The 16,944-nt window shown below is 36.2% G+C and overlaps 1 protein-coding gene across 7 annotated transcripts in view; it reads right to left on the bottom strand.

Moving 5' to 3' along the window:
* Positions 1-16,944, bottom strand: part of ntng1a (netrin g1a) — a 510,418-nt gene that overhangs the window by 447,871 nt on the left and 45,603 nt on the right. The gene's annotated exons all lie outside the window — the stretch shown is intronic.

Genomic DNA, 16,944 nt, shown 5'->3' with positions numbered 1-16,944 from the left:
AAGTGATTGTGCATTATCAAACTACTGTACAAAAAGTAAAAAATGTGTTAAGACAAAAGTGTTTTCCTAGTGAAAATAACAATATTTTTCCATCAAATGAGACTTTGTGCCTACAGCAAATGTATTCATCTGGAGTTTTTCTTTTTTTAAATAAATTTAACAGCTTCATTTTATACTGCTTGCACATGATCATATAATTGATCTAATTATATCCAAAAAGTGTGAGCTCACTGTAGACTGGTGAGATTTGAAATAATTATTTGCATCCGCAATGCTGTTTTTTATTTGCTGTGGTGGTAAATAATTATATATATTATTAAGTTCAAACTTTCTATTCATTCATTTATCCCAGCAGCCCCAGCATTACTCAGTTCAGTATTGTGGACACCTGGAGCCCATCCTGACAAAATTAAGTGCAAGGCAGGAACCAACAGGGACACCAGTCCATCACAGATCTGTGAAGCAGCTTGATCAAACCATATCACAGATCTGAAAATGATCTCCATCCAACATTTCTCCAAGGCCTGTTTCTCACCTACTGTGTGGATATTGTCAATTTCTTTGATTAGATTATCCCAGTGGCCAGATGGGTCAGTTAAAGATACAACTCTCCAAAGAATATGTTTTCTGTCTATTGCAATAGTAGATTTCCTTCATGAAAATGTGGATTTGAGAAAATGGATTAAAAAAAAAAGAAAGGAGTTACTGAGAGGAAATATTTATATGCATAGAAAAATAAAACAAATAATGTGCAGCAAACAGCCACTTGTGACAATGTAAATGGTCTTGAAATGTTGATTTCTTTTCTTTTTCTTCTACTTGCCCAGTGCTTAGTGTATCTGTCATGAAAAAGATGTGCCACCTCATTTAGATGAAGATGGCGTGTGAATCCTGACAGATCAAATCGAAAACAGTACACCAGAAGAATATTGTCAGTGTCTGTGCAAATCAGCGAAATCTCTCATTACAAGCAGAGTGTAAATATTACATTTCATGTAAAATCTGCTTAAACCTTTACCTTCACTTCAGGAAGCATATGGCAATAAAAGCAATTCATAAATGAAAGTGGATGTGTGGGACAATTGCTTTCCAGATGCAAGCACTTCTGTCTTCAATCACTGCTATCACGTATCAGTAATTATTACCTTTCTTTAGCCCATGTCAAAAGAGGATTCAAATTATACCTATTTATGAAGGATATTGTCTTTAAATGTCATAACTGTAATTGTAAGGCAGACCATTGGAAAAAGAAAAGTCATTCTTTTTAAAGAGAAGGTAATGCTTTAATTATCAAATGCTCCCTGAAACAGGGCACTTCTTACGTACAGCAGAAAATGCATTACAATACGATCTGCTGGGCACCTCACTGGACCGGTCTAAATGATATTAGAATATTAGAACAATCTAGACAAGAACAGGCCATTCAGCCCAACAAAGCTCACCGGTCCTATCCATTTTATTCTTCTAAAATACATCAAATTAAGTTTTGAAAGTCCCTAACTGTCTACCACATTAGTTGGTAGCTTATTCCAAGCGTCTATTGTTCTCTGTGTGAAGAAAAACAACATCCTAATGTTTGTGCAAATTTATCCTTAACAAGTTTCCATCTGTCTCCCCGAGATTAACTCATCTTTATATATAATACGCTACCATGGCTGTCTGTTTGTCTGTCCAGGATTTTAAATCACTTATAGCTCGCAAACCGTTTGACCAATTGGCCTGAAATTTGGTACACATATACTATGTGACATCTAATATCTGCCTTTGAGGTTCTGATTAACCTCCAAGGTTATTCCTCTTTTCATTTTATTTTATTTTATTGTAGAATCAACTCCCGGCAGCAGCCGTCACTTCCCCTACCTCTACATATCTTAAATTATTCTTGAGGCAGATTGAAGATTTAAGTGCCAGCTTAAGTGAAAAATTAAAGAAAACGTACTAAGTAATTGCAATACAAACACTGACTTAATCCGTTTTAACGCGAAAAGATGCTGATGAAAGAAGAGAAGAAGCAGACCGCTAGGGTGGAGAAAAGTAGAGCTGCTCAGGAAGCAACAAGCGCATCAACCTCTGAGCAAACGAATGCTAAACGTACAGAGAAAGAGGATGAAAACTAGGAATGCTCAAGTCGAGTGTATTCCGTGCAGTGCGCCATTACTGGTTTTAAAATAATACAGGGAGTGCAGAATTATTAGGCAAGTTGTATTTTTGAGGATTAATTTTAATATGGAACAAACACAGTGCTATCAGTCAATCCAAAATGTTAATAAACCTGAAACCTGAATGTTTCACAACGGAAATGTGAGTGTGAACATCATCAGGGGAATACATATGTGCGCACAATTATTAGGCAACTATTAGTGTGCAGATTTATTATGCAACTAAAGGAAAAATGAAAATTTTCCCATCTCACTTGTTTATTTTCATCTGTTATAGTGAGAATAATAAACAAACACCTCAAAATTTACAAATAAACATCTCTGACATTTCAAAAAATAAATCAATCAATCAATGACCAATATAGCCACCCTTCTTTCCAATAACAGTCATAAGCCTTTCCATTCATGGAGTCTGTCAGTTTCTTGATCTGTTGACGATCAGCTTTTTGTGGAGCAGTGACTACAGCCTCCCAGACACTCTTCAGAGAGGTGTATTGTTTTTCTCCCCCGTAAATCTAGCGTTTAAGAAGTGCCCACAAGTTCTCGATAGGGTTTAGGTCAGATGAGGAAGGGGGCCATGTCATTATTCCTTCATCTTTAAGGCCTTTACTGGCTGGCCACGCAGTGGAGAACTTCGATGCAAGTGATGGAGCATTGGCCTGCATAAAAATCATGGTCTTTTCCTGTATCACTGTTTGAAGAAAGTGTCTTGAAAAACTGGCAGTAGGTTTGGGAGTTGATTTTGAGTTCATCTTCAATGCAAAAGGTCCAACTAGCTCATCTTTAAAAATACCAGCTCATACCAGTACCCCACCTCCACGTTGGAGTGGAGCTCTGTGCCCATTACTGATCCACAGGTCCATCCATCTGGTCCATCAAGAGTCACTCTCATCTCATCGGTCCATAAAACCTTTGAAAAAATCTGTCTTCAGATATTTCTTGGCCCAGTTTTGACGTTTCAACTTATGTTTCTTGTTCAGTGGTGGTTGGGTTTCAGCCCTCCTTACCTTGGCCATGTCTTTGAGCACTGAACACCTTGTACTTCTGGGCACTCCAGGTAGGTTGCAGCTCTGGAATATGAAAGTACTGGAGGATAATGGGTTCCTGGTAGCTTCACGCTTGATTCTTCTCAAATCTTTGGCAGCTAATTTGCATCTTTTGTTCTCAACACGTTTCTTGCGACCCTGTTGACTATTTGCAACAAAATGTTTGATGGTTCTGTGATCACACACCAATATCTTAGCAATTCCAAAAGTGCTGCATCCCTCTGAAAGACTTTTTACAATTTTTGACTTTTCAGAGTCAGTTAAATCTCTTTTTGGCCCATTTTGCCTGAGGAAAACTAGCTGCCTAATAATTCTGCACACCTTGATATAGGGTGTTGATCTCCTTAGGCCACACCCTCCCTCATTACACAAATACACATCACCTGACGTGCTTAAATCCAATAAGCATTCAAGTTAATACAGCTTGGAGTTGGAATATACGCATTAAAAATGATGATATGGTCAAAATACTCACTTGCCTAATAATTCTGCACTCCCTGTAGACTCGATCCACTGGACTAATTCTCTTCATAATTTTAAACACTTCAGTAATGTCTCCTCGTAATCTTCTTTTGCTTAAACTGAAAAGGCTCTGCTCTTTTAACCTTTCTTCATAATTCTTCACCTGTAGTCCTGGAATGAGCCTAGTTACTCTTCTCTGGACCTTTTCTAGCTCTGCTATGTCCTTTTGGTAGCCTGGAAACAAAAACTGCACACATTACTCCAGATGAGGTCTTTCTTGAACATACCACGTTTCGACTTGTATTCTACACATCACGGCACTATATAACCTCACATTTTGTTAGCCTTTTTAATGGCTTCTGAATGCTGTCTGGCAGTTGATAGCATAGAGTCCAATACGACTCCTAAATCCTTATCCTAAAATGTACCTTCGATTTCTTAAATATTGTTCATCTCATTTAACATTCAATAACCTGCAAGTTGTAAAATAGGTGAATTTCCCTTGGGAAGCTTAAATATTGTTCATCTCATTTAACATTCAATAACCTGCAGCAACCCATGACCATTGGTACTTGCATGTCTACTGTGTAATTTACAAAGATTGGTTTACATTTAAATGTTCAATGTTAATATAAAGGAGAGTATGCATGTACAATATGCTATATGTACTGCAGTCTCCTAAAGTGCTGTTTAACTCTTCTTGCCTCCTTCTGCTAGGTTTGCTCTAACTGACATATGCAGCCTTTACAACCCCTGTGTATGCTGGTACAACTTACAGTGCCTTTGTCAGACACTTTCCATAGATATATTGCATAGGTCAGCGTAACGCTGTTAGATGTAAAATGCTTGAATCCTTATCCAAAATGTTATCAGAGGCACTAGATAATCATTGACAGACATCATAGGTGCAACAGCCTGTCTTCATGTTTGAATAATGGTCTGTTAAAAGCTAAGCTAACCACAAATCAATCCATAGCATCAATGTATAGGCAAGTCATTTTTAAATGACATTGATGTGTATGTCCAGTTGTATTGTGTCATCAGTTATTCTGATCAGGGAAAAAAGCTCTGAAGAAAAAGAGTTTGAAAATGAGCACTTCCCACCAGTGGTAGAAGAAGCAGCTTTCTTTTAGTTGCTAAAAGTGTAATGCATGCATACATTTTGTGAGATTTGTGAGACCCTGACAACCCCCCAAATACTCTGAAACTCTGTTAATGTTGGCAGGGATTGGTTGTTCACTGGCTCAGCGTTTACAGTGTCTGTTGTCCAATGGTTTATGCGAGGCAACACTGAAAACTGGCCACTCACCTGGCCTTGGCGTTCACTTTTTCACTCTTCTATTTGTGTAGGAAGGCTACACAAGGCTGTTCTTTTGATTTGGGAAGGGAGCAAATGCAGGACAACGTCATTGTCACTGCTTATATGCCGTACGTGTCTTGAGTGACAGCTCCTGTTTGAATAAATGCTTTGAGAATGTTCCTATCTTCACAACCATAAAGCCAGACTCACCTCCTTCTCTGTAGTGCAAGTCTGTGACTCACACGTCACAACATAAATGTATAATCTACTAGTTGTTAAGTGTGTTCTTGTATTTGATTTCCATTTCCAGCTAAGTGTGGTGCAGACTGTACACGCTGCTAAATAACATATAATATTGACATTTTTTTTAAGTTTAAAATCAAACTGGGAACTTCAGAAGAAATTTTAATTTGAATAATGCCAATAACATTTAATTATGTAATCAACAGAACTGTTAAAACTGTATACTTAGACATTTAATCAGTTTGCTATAGACTGCCACACAGTCTTGCACTTTGCTAAAGGCAAACACAGTTCCTTTTTTTTGTATTAATTTGGACTCTTTGTACAATTTAGCATTACTTCTTGTTCAGCTGCTGAAAAGACCTTCACTCTCTCTGCTACTGTATGTGTTGTGCTATTTTACATCAATTAAAACACGAGTTTCAAATCCTATACTTTTCCAACCTAACATATAATATACAGTTGTGTATATTTCTTTAGTTTCTCATTTAAAGTCATGGGCACATAATCTGTAAATTATGCACTCTAAGTGTTTTTTGAGTCATGATAGCTTTTCTCCATAATCGTTACTTGTTTCTTAAATATCATGAGTGCACACATCATTGAGAATTGCCTCAGCTCATCTTAAATTAAAAAGCAACGCTTTGCATTAGTGGAACAAATTGAGCCTCAAATGTAAGACTAATTCAAGAGAGACTTCATTTCATAAGTGTGCTTTGTGGAATGCCATCAGGAGATAAAGCAGAAATTAAAAGGGACACTTAGTGCAATGGTCAAAAATTAGAATCTAATAGCCTTCTTAATGGCGTCTAAATATCATCTTCCAAGCATTTCAGCTATATAGCATGATGTGTCGAATAGCTCAAGTTTTATAACGTACTAGTGAGGTCACTCCTTGAGCACTGCAGGAAGTTTAGGCCTACAGGCTACAAAAAGGACATAGCAGTGGTAGAGAAAGTCGAAAGAAGAGCAACTAGACTGATTGCAGGACTGCAGAGGATGAGTTATGATAAAATATTGAAGGAGTTGAACCTTTTAAGTTTTAACAAATAGTTAAGAGTTGACATGATTAACGTTTTTAAAGTTATGAAAGAAATGAGTCCAGTGGATTGAGACTGTTACTTTAAAGTGAGTTCAACAAGGACACCGGGACACTGTTGGAAACGTTTTAAGAATAAATTTTGCACAAACATTATAAAGTTTTTCTTCACACAGAAAAACATAGACACATGGAATAAGTAGTGTGGTAGACAGTAGAACTTTAGGGACCTTCAAAACTTGACTTGATATTATGTTGGAGGATTCAAGTAGCTAGCATTGGTGAGCTTTGTTGGGCAGAATGGTCTGTTATCGTCAAACTTTTTGTAATGTTCTAAAAATAAAAAAACAATCTGGTGTGAGAATAACAGGTAGGCAAGTCAAACCAATCATTAAAGCCAAAACAGTAAACATGAAACAAACACTGCAAAACATTCTAACAATTTTAACAAACAATTCTTTTGGTTTGTTGGGTCAAAACTAAGACAACAAGATGCTGTGTGCCACCATCTTACATAGGTGGACCATGTTGACAGAATGCATTTATAACTGATTCCTTGTAATAAAAAACTCAAGATTAATATGTTGAAAAGGCTAAAAGTCATAACATCATGTTGTTCCTGGAACAATAGAAACCCCATGATATCAGACCACCAATGAGACACTCTGGAGTCACAGAGAGTACCAAACAATTGGTTTAAATGCAATATTAGTATATTTGATCTGAAATACATAGAGTTTTTGTTTTTAAAATAATTTTAAGGGTAATAATAGTCTGATAGGGGTCTAATTGTTATTCCTTTACTTACATTTATGAGATCCTAAATTTGATCAACTTATCACACAACAGAAATATGACACACCATTCTCTTCAGGATTATGGGTTTTCAAAGGCTATCATGTTAGCATTTGGTACAAAGTGTGCACCAACACACCGAATGTATAACTTGCATAAATATTATTGTTTATAATCTCCAATATATCTTTTATTTTAAAAAACAAAGGGAAAGACTACTATCATTAAGCACCAGGTATATTAAATTAACATACCAATACAATGTAAAGCTTAGTAAAATTATATTTTACAGATTTCTATTAAAGAAAGGTGACAAGTAATTTAGCATCATTTTGTAACTGCATAACCACAGTTATATTAGTTATTGCAGGAACTGCACAGATCTTTATTTAACCTACTTTACCGTAAAATGAACCTTAGAATAATTAAGGACATGTTGCATTAATGATAGTGTGTGTCTCTTAGGAATATATTTAATGTCCATCTCATAATATTATGCCAAAGCTGCATGCGCAGAGGAGTTTTTAATAATGTCTTTGTTTCCTAATTTAGTTTTGATTGGCTATGAAATCCATAGCAGCACTCAAGGGCTCAAATTTCCTCAGTCATCAGCACTTCTCTTCCATAAATTGTACAAATGCACATGACTTCTTCCGTCTGGGAGCTTCTTTTCGAAGCCTATGTTTAACCTATCTTGAAAATTAGCTGCAGTCTGGAGATAATTGCAGATAATTTTACAAAAGCAACTGAGGTTCCTGCTGTGCGATGTGACAGGCAAGGCTATCCGAATTGAAAAACAAGCCAACAACTTATAGCCTACAGCTTTTATCAAGATGCGGTGAAAGGAATTTCCAAAAGCCTGCATGCCCGTCACTAAAATGAAAGTCAGAGCGTCTTTGGTCAGTGAGTCCTCACTCAGCATTGTCTTAATGAAACAGTGCATTTCTGATAATAATTCATTTAATATTTCCTTTACTAATGTATTTTAAATTGTCAGCTTAGTTTCAATCCTTTGATTTTACCAATTTTAATGGAAACCTCTCTAGCCAAAAATATGGAAGACTGATGAAAATGAAATTTTTCATCCTATTGTGCATTTCAAAGTCCTTCAGTAAAGCAGAAGACTAAATTATAAAGCTTTAGAATTGATACAGAGAACAATGGAACTCTGGTATGTGAGGTACACAGGCAGACAAAAAATAAATAAATAATTAAAATCATTTCACTCAGAAAAAAAAGCGTAGGTGATATCATAAACTCTAACAATTGTATAAGGATTTAATAATGATGATCCAAAGATATACGTTAATATTAAAATGGTCTGTGCATAATGAGTAGAAGCTTAGAAGAGCAGAGCAGATTAGAGGCATTAGGCAAGCAGCAGTGTGCTAAGGATAAAAAGAAAAGGTCTGCTCCATGAAGAAGAAAGTCTGAGAGGCTTTATGGTGATTTCACTTTTTACTTGCTTCTGAAATAATGAGATGAATTCAACCTGAATCACAATCAGCATATTTAATGATCACACTTTTTATTTGGAAGGTGGGTTTTACTGTTGAGCAGCTGTTAATGTTTTTGCTTAATCTTTAAAATATTGTAATTTTAAGTATAGAGATTATAGAGATAGTGTGCTACAGTATGTTGAGCTTTAATTCGAATACCAGCCCCGCTATACCAACCCCTTTTCTGGCTATTAAAAAATTAGCATAATATTTTTGCCCTCTATACTTTGTTTATTTTTTAAATTTCTCTGAACTTTATTTTCAACTCTGAGGCAAATTCCTTCACAGAATTACCCCATTAATGCTTTTCAGTGATCTTTGGAAATTTATAATTAATATGAATATGCAAAAGCCCAATGGCTGTATAGTCTTTATTCATTGAAACTATTTTTTACTTATAATGAATAATATGTATATGTCTGTTTACTTATTTCTATGTAGTGCACATATGCACTTTTTATGTTCAACAGTGTTGTGTTGTGCTTAAGTTTGTAATTCTATATGCGTTATAATTGATCATATAGATGCATATGTGTATATATTTAAACTATATATATAGATAGATAGATATTCCTCTCTGTGAATAACCTTATTCACTGAAATTTGCATTGAACCTTGCACTTCCTGCACTTCTTTTCCCTTTCTCTTACTGCACATTTTTATCATGGATGCAAATTGCTTCTTTTTGTCTTGAATTTAGATTCATTCTTATGAATTATGTCATGGCTGGGTTCATGGCTCCTGGGAAGCTTGACTTCAGTCTCTTTGTGGTTCACTGGATGAAATTTCTTTTGATTGTTCACTGCTGCCTGTCTGACTTTGAACAGTTTTCTTTGCAACTTGGAGATCTGGCGTGTGGGAATTTAAGGGCTTAGAGCATGGATACATTGTATTAGATAGATAGATAGATAGATAGATAGAAGTTATTCCTGTGCTGAAAAGGAGTGAATGTAAGAAGCACAACATTTGGCTAAATAGCTTTGATCGGGTATCAAAAGAACTTAGACTCCTTAATAATTTTCACTTTCTGATTTAGATTTAATTCTTTGATATTATTGCCCAGTAATCTATAGTCAGTAACCCATGATGACAGAGTGAAAGTGTGTTTTCAGAATGGTATGAAAATGTAATAAAATTCAAATAAGCATTCAGACTCTTTGCCATCTATTACAGCTTTGAGTCTTCTTGTGAAAGTCACTACAAGTTTTGCACACATGGATTGAATTTGTTTATCCCATTTTTTTTCTGGCAGATTCCCTGAAGCTCTGTTAGATTGGATGGAAGGTGTTGTTAAACTGCCATCCTCATGTCTTCCCACAGATGATCTATGGGGCATAAGCCTGGTCATTGACTGGGCCACTAAAGGACATTCAGAAGCTTGACTTGAAGCCACTCCAGCATTTTTGTTGTCCATTTGCTTCAAGTCATTGTCATGATAAAAGGTGAACCATGGACCATCTACTCTATAGAGGTGGGCAAAAGTAGGTTTACAGTTGTGAGTAAGTGAAACGGAGTTTATTCTTGTATTATTATTTATTGATTAATTATTGTATTGTTTATCTGTATTGTCTCCTTTTTCTTTTTATTATTATTAAAAGTGTACTTGAGTGTAGCAATCATGCCCTGTATGTCTTTTTCCATAAAAACAACTTTTGCCCATACCTGTATACAGTATGTGTGAGTACATCTCTATCGATCTATCTGTCTATCTATTGTGAAGCCCAGGGCACGTACAGCCACCCTAACCTGAAACAGACAGGCAATGCAAAGCACAGCCCAACAGTCCTTCTGCAGCCCATCGTTCCGCCACCACTTCTCCTCAGGCTTTGTCCTCTTCCTCCCAACTCTGGCCATTGAGTGGTGGTGACTCACTATCTATCTATCTATCTATCTATCTATCTATCTATCTATCTATCTATCTATCTATCTATCTATCTATCTATCTATCTTTGATGGACCAAAAGCTAGAAGTCTACATGACCATCATTATCAAGTCCTTCCATGAGAACCTTAAATACAAAGAGGACTGTTTCATTTATGTGAGGTAGAATGACTAGAGGGGACTGGGTGGTTTCATGGTCTGTAATCCCTGCAGATTTTATTTTTTCTCCAGCTGTCTGGAGTTTTTTTCTTTTTTGTTTTGTTGTTTCTGTCCTCCCTGGCCATCGGACCTTACTCTTATTCTACAAGGGGGGACCCAAAAATAACCGGAAATATTTTTAAAATGTGTTTAATTTAATTTTCTGTACAAAGTACAATTAGTCTCCTTCAAAGTACTCTCCATTGGCGGAAATACACTTATCTAACCGTTTGTTCCATTGTTCGAAACATTTCTTAAATTTGTCTGAAGTAATGCCCATTAATGCTCTGGTCGTTTCTTGTTTTACCTCTTCGACGTCAGCAAAACGCTGGGAACAAAAAGAAATCACACGGAGCTAAATCCGGTGAGTAGGGTGGGTGGTTCAGGGTTGCCATACCATTTCAATAACAATAGTTTCTGCAACACTTTTTTCAAGAAGAAAACAAAATTTCACTGTCGTGCGTTGCTCACGATAATCGACCATCGTAAAAAAATGACGCTTGCACAAAACTACTTTTACAAAATTCACTGAACACAAGCACAACCTTCCAGACTGATGGCACTTGGCAGACTGACTTGTGAGGAGTGTAACTAGATCGCCCAAGCGGCCCAACCACGTACTACAAGTCCCTACCTCATATGTTTATTAATGTTGACTTATTTTATTTTCTTACTGTGTCTGTTATTTTTCTATTCAGCATTATGTAAAGCACTTTGAGCTACATTTTTTGTATGAAAATGTGCTGTATAAATAAATGTTGTTGTTGTTGTTGTTATCTATAGCACATAATGAACAATATCCATAGGGACTTCAAAAAATATGGCTACAGCCATGCAAAGTGGTCTCAAATGGCACAGAACATCCAAAAATACAATATAAAATAGAACTGATGTGATATCACTATCATAAAATTAAAATAAATAAATAATAAAGAATGCATCTGTTATGCAGTAATTCCAAAGAATGTGACCAAATGACTTTAGGAAGGCCATAACAGAGTACTTTAGTTGACTACATTCATGTAGCCGGTTATTCACTACAGGATGGCACACCAAGGTCCAGGCTGACTCCTCAGCTTTTCTTTCAGTAGGCTGGCACTGGTAGGCTTTGTTATGCAGTCTGTTGTTACATGTATAAGTCTAGGGAGCAGTATATTGTCTACAGTCCAATTTGATCTTGGAAACTGTGTTTATAGGTAAGCATTCAGATCTCATTACTATAAAGACAACAAACCCTTTGTCTTGATTACACCTATTTTGAACTGAAATGATGAGAGATTATCATCTGACCCCATCACTCCTCTTCCAAAAGGTGTCAGGTCAGGTCTGTCACAGTTTGAACTTCAGATTAACTAATGAAAATGTATCATGTTGTATATTACTCCAGAATGCAAAAATATATAAGTATCATTTTGTGGAGTAAAAAGAAACCCTTCTGACATAGACAATTACAGTAATATTTCAAACACTTCAGCAAATGTGTTCTTTGCTTCAGATGGGTATTAAATAGGCCACATAATGCAAGTGCACTACACATATAGCTCACTGTATGGAGGAACACTTAGCAGACAAACAAATCACTCGAATGGTGAATTCTTCTTTCTCTCCTGTCTTGGCTTCCTTTTATTTATCTTTGTTGACATGCCTGGAAATGTCATATTTACACAAACAGAAATTCATAAAGCTGTGCCAGCTAACTGTCTTTGCAGACAATGATATCCAAGGGTGCTGAGGGTAATGTCCTTAAAGCTGACCAAAAAGATATTAACTCATTGACAACTGAGTGTCAATGGCTTTTTTCTTCCTTGTAATTCTGCTATCACTGAGGCAGCCTTAGGAATTATACTAATCTATACTGGATCAGGATCACTTTACATTATTTGTTTCTACTTATAATCTAGAATGTGTGTAGTTAAGTATATATTTCTCATTCTTATTTCATATCTGACTGAACTTGCCTAAACTGTTTCCTTGGTTTACATTGTAGTATAAAGTAGTAGCATCTAGTTACACTGTTTCGCTACAATGTAAGTACACTATAATAAATGACAATATAAAGTACGCCCCCAGGTCATCAAAAAGATTTATATTTTAGTATTGTGAGCCAATGTTCTCTGTGGTTATCCCAAAGTTCTAATATCAATCTCAGCCTGGACACTGTGGGTGTGGAGCTTTCATGTTTTTCATGTACTCCAGCTTCTTCCAACATACTAAAGATGACTTGGAGGAGATTCAAAACCAAGCAAGCATTTGGAAAAAGCAGTTTAATGTAGAAAAGTGCAACTTGTGGCAAAAAGGTATGCCAATTATAAATACAAGATAAGAGATCTCCACTGTCATACTGGAAGTAACCTCTAAAAAGGATTTTGGGGTTTATGTTGACACAATATTTTCAGCAACTAAGTATTCCATAGAAGATTGCAAAAAAGGCAGATAAAACGTTAGGACTGTTGAATATAAATCGAGGGACACTATACTTGGACTAGACATTAGATTAGGTTATGATAGGTTAGGTTAGGTTAGGGTTACAGAGATGATTTCCCTCAAGGGGACAAAAATGCATGGGTACACATTATCCATCTAAATAATTACTTTTCTCTCCTTGCCACAATACCCATTCCTAGATTACATTAAAAGCTTTTAAAATACTTTTAAAAAATCATAAAACATTGCCATGAAAACCTATATAATACATTCCTATCAGTATTTTAACTAACTGTACCTAACTTGCATAAAATTGTATAAATATTTGAAAATTGCAAATAAAGACAATTAAAAGTAATTTTACATAAAATCTATTATAAGGTCTAAACTACAATAAAAAGGCATAAATAAAGTATAAAAAAGCTGTACTATCAGTATATTAAGGTTACAAAATTCAGTGCTACCTAGGATTTATTTTAAATCTAAAAATAGTGTACTAGGGTTATTTAAGATTAGAGACTGTTAAAAGAATAAAACCCAGGGTTAAAATTTTAACATTAGGGACCCTGGTAGGATTGGCTTTACCCCCACGAACCTTACGTTCAGGGTTTGTAGTAGGGGCAGGCCAATCCAACACACTGTACAGTAGAGACAACCTTAAGATTAGGCACCCCTTCCCACTAAGTTTAAGATTAGGCACCTATTCTAGATCTTAACATCAGGGATTAAGAGAAAGCCCGGCCCATCCCCACAATCCTTAACCTTAGGAACTGTGAAGATTAAAAGGCACAGCTATTCTCTGCTCCCATGACTCCAGTAAATGGAATGCATTATCCCATGTCAAAGTCCTTGAATTTTACTCAAGGAAACCAGTGAAAATTAACACAAAGTGCATTTAAAACTGAGGTCAGGAAGCATTTCTTGGCCCAAAATTTTGTGGAAATCTGGAACAAGCTATTGAGTCATGAAGTGAAAGCAAAACCGTAGCAGTCTTTAAGAAGGATCTGGAAGAGCTAGTTTGACAGCTTAGATATTGCTTAAACAAATAAGCTTGATGGACGGAATGGTCTCATCTCATTGTCAAAATTCTTATGTTCTAAATAGATATATGTTAGGATAATTGGTCATTCTGAACTGGCTCTGTATCAGAAAGTGAAAGTAATTGCAGGTTTGGGTTCTTCCATGTGGCTGAAGCATCTGGGATAGGAATGGGCACACTAACTTTGATATAAACCGGTTCAGAAAATGAATTACTTAATTGAAGGATTTCAGAAGTATAGCTTATTATTAAGTATAGTTAATGTTATACTTTAAAGTGTCATGGGGTTAGAAGTCATTTCTAGCTGTAAAAACTCATTCAAGGCCATCACTTGTCAAATTTGTTGTTCATGATGTAACTTGTTTTATCTTGCCTTTTATTTTGGTTGACTTTATGTCAGTTTGGTGTGACATTCTACTACAAAAGAGACTGCTAATACTCCAAATGTTTAGAGGGAAAATTGTATTTAAATGATAGGCTGTCAACCAAAAAAAAAAAAAAAAACTATATATTGTCACATAGGCTACTGTACAAGACTGGGAAGTGTCTCATGGGTTTGCATCTGTCATCTCAAAGAAGGAAGGCAAATAGTGAAACACCATCATTAACATGGTTCCAGTTTTCCCTGGAATGGATGAGAAGACCTTAGAAGTAGAGTGACATCACTTCCATTGGAAGTGACCTAAGGCTACCCCTTCCAGTTGGCCCAGAAATTAAAAACGTGCAACACAGGAAGTCATCCAATGCTGGACCTGTTTTAGAAGCGGACAGAGGTCTCATCTTAAAACATATACTCCAACCCATGTAGAGCAACGATTTGTGATTCTTTTGTTATTGCTCATTGATGATAAGTGAACCCCACAGAGTTTCCTTTGCTGTTAGTTTGGCAACATCTCACAAATGTTTTGGAACTTGGCCAAATTATGTAAAATGCATTGAAGACAATGGGGAAAGAGGAACTGAACTAGTTTTAAATAGATTGTAATACTATAATGGTCTTTTAAGTGTGTCTGAAGACTAGGGAAGCATATGCCACCTATACTGGACTGATTATTGTGGCCAAAAATGTGATCTTAGCTGTGAACCATAACTATAAACAAAACACAATATATGTATATCATTTAGCTCAATCTTTGAGACACTTCTTCTTCTTCTTCTTCTTTCGGCTGCTACCATTAGGGGTTACCAAAGCAGATAATCTTCTTCCATATCTTTCTATCCTCTGCATCTTGTTCTATTACACAAATCACCATCATGTCCTCTGTCACCACATCCATAAACCTTGCAGATCTACCCTTAGCATCCTTCTCCCAATATACTCAGCATCTCTCCTCTGTCCAAACCAACGCAATCTCACCTCTCTGACTTTGTCTTCCAACCGTCCAACTTGAGCTGACCCTCTATTGTACTCATTTCTACCTTAATTGCCAACATAAACTGATTTCCAAGTCCTGGCAACCAGAGTCCCAGCCAGCTCAGTTGATGTTCACCAGGACTATATAATGGAAAGGGGCACTGAGTGAATGCTTCTGCAACTGTACCAAGTTACGATAAACCTTAAACCCTGTAAAATAATAATAATAATGAAAGACTTATTACTATTTACAAGACGTTCCTGTCTTTTTGAGAGAAGAAGATGTGTGATGCATCAGCACAGATAGATCAGACACAGCTAGCAAGCATTTTTGTTTTTGTTTCTGATCTATCTGCACAGATGCTTCACACTTGAGCAATTGTGGGTCTTTGATACCCCTAATTTCCAGAGATGCATGCACACTACAGTGAATGGATTAACTTGGGCCTGTTTGGCATTGACAGGAGTGGGTGAGCTGCGGAACCTCAGTCGTAATGGGGACTGAGACATGAAATTGTTCCCCATGAAACAGCAACTCCCAGTAATCTTGTGGTTCATAAGCTTGCACTGATTAGTCCCTGCCCCTTGTACACAGCGCCCTTTGCTTCTGCCGACTGTATTGTTCAATGAGATCCTCGGATCAGCACCACTGTGGTCGCTTGCAGCCTCTGGTGGAGAACCTACAAGATGATTGAATTTGACTATAATAATAATGAAAATAATAATACTTTTTTTTTTTTTACTTTTCTAGAGGAAGTTTTCCTTAGGTGGAAGGATCATTACTGGAGCATCCCCCCAGGCAAGCTTCTATACCAAACCCATTTTCAGCATAGGATCAATGTTTTACTATCTATATCTTCCATATCCACAGGGTTTTTTAGGATAGAAACTGTTACGTAAAATGAGAATTGACTATATATATATTCATTACAAGAACAAGGACACATCAAAGAAATAACCAAAGATTCTGCTGCTTGTAATGCAACATATACGTGCATGCATGTGTTAAGACCTATTATACCAAGTCAAAATAGTCAAATATTTCCATACATTTTTTACAAAAGAATAAACACATTTCATTTGAATTTTGAAGAAATACAACATTCTGAAAAAAAGAAAAAATTTAATGACCCTCTAATAACAAATCTTGAAGAGCATTGCTGTCTACACCTGTGCAAATTTTTATTCTTTACCCCTCTATTTTTGGATTTGTAATTTTTTTATTGCTTACATATTGAAGGTATTTGATTGATTGTATGGAATAGTAACATTTTTGAAATGAAAATTATATACACAAATAAAATAACTCAAATAACAAAGTTCTAGGCATGCAGTTTGTTCTCTGCTAGTTTTGACTGGCCTAAGTAACACGGGCTGCTCATTTATTCCCCACTCCGTGTGGCTTTGTTTGCCTGCCATCCGTGTAGCTGCACATTTCTAATCTTCTACCACCACACTTAAGCGAAACACTCTTCTCATTAATCAAGATGCAAGATGAAGAAGA

The sequence above is a fragment of the Polypterus senegalus genome, chromosome 14 (genome assembly GCF_016835505.1).
Source record: "Polypterus senegalus isolate Bchr_013 chromosome 14, ASM1683550v1, whole genome shotgun sequence".
Classification (NCBI taxonomy): domain Eukaryota; kingdom Metazoa; phylum Chordata; class Cladistia; order Polypteriformes; family Polypteridae; genus Polypterus; species Polypterus senegalus.
The sequence above is the reverse complement of the archived record's forward strand: the minus strand, read 5'-3'. Positions and strand labels throughout refer to the sequence as shown.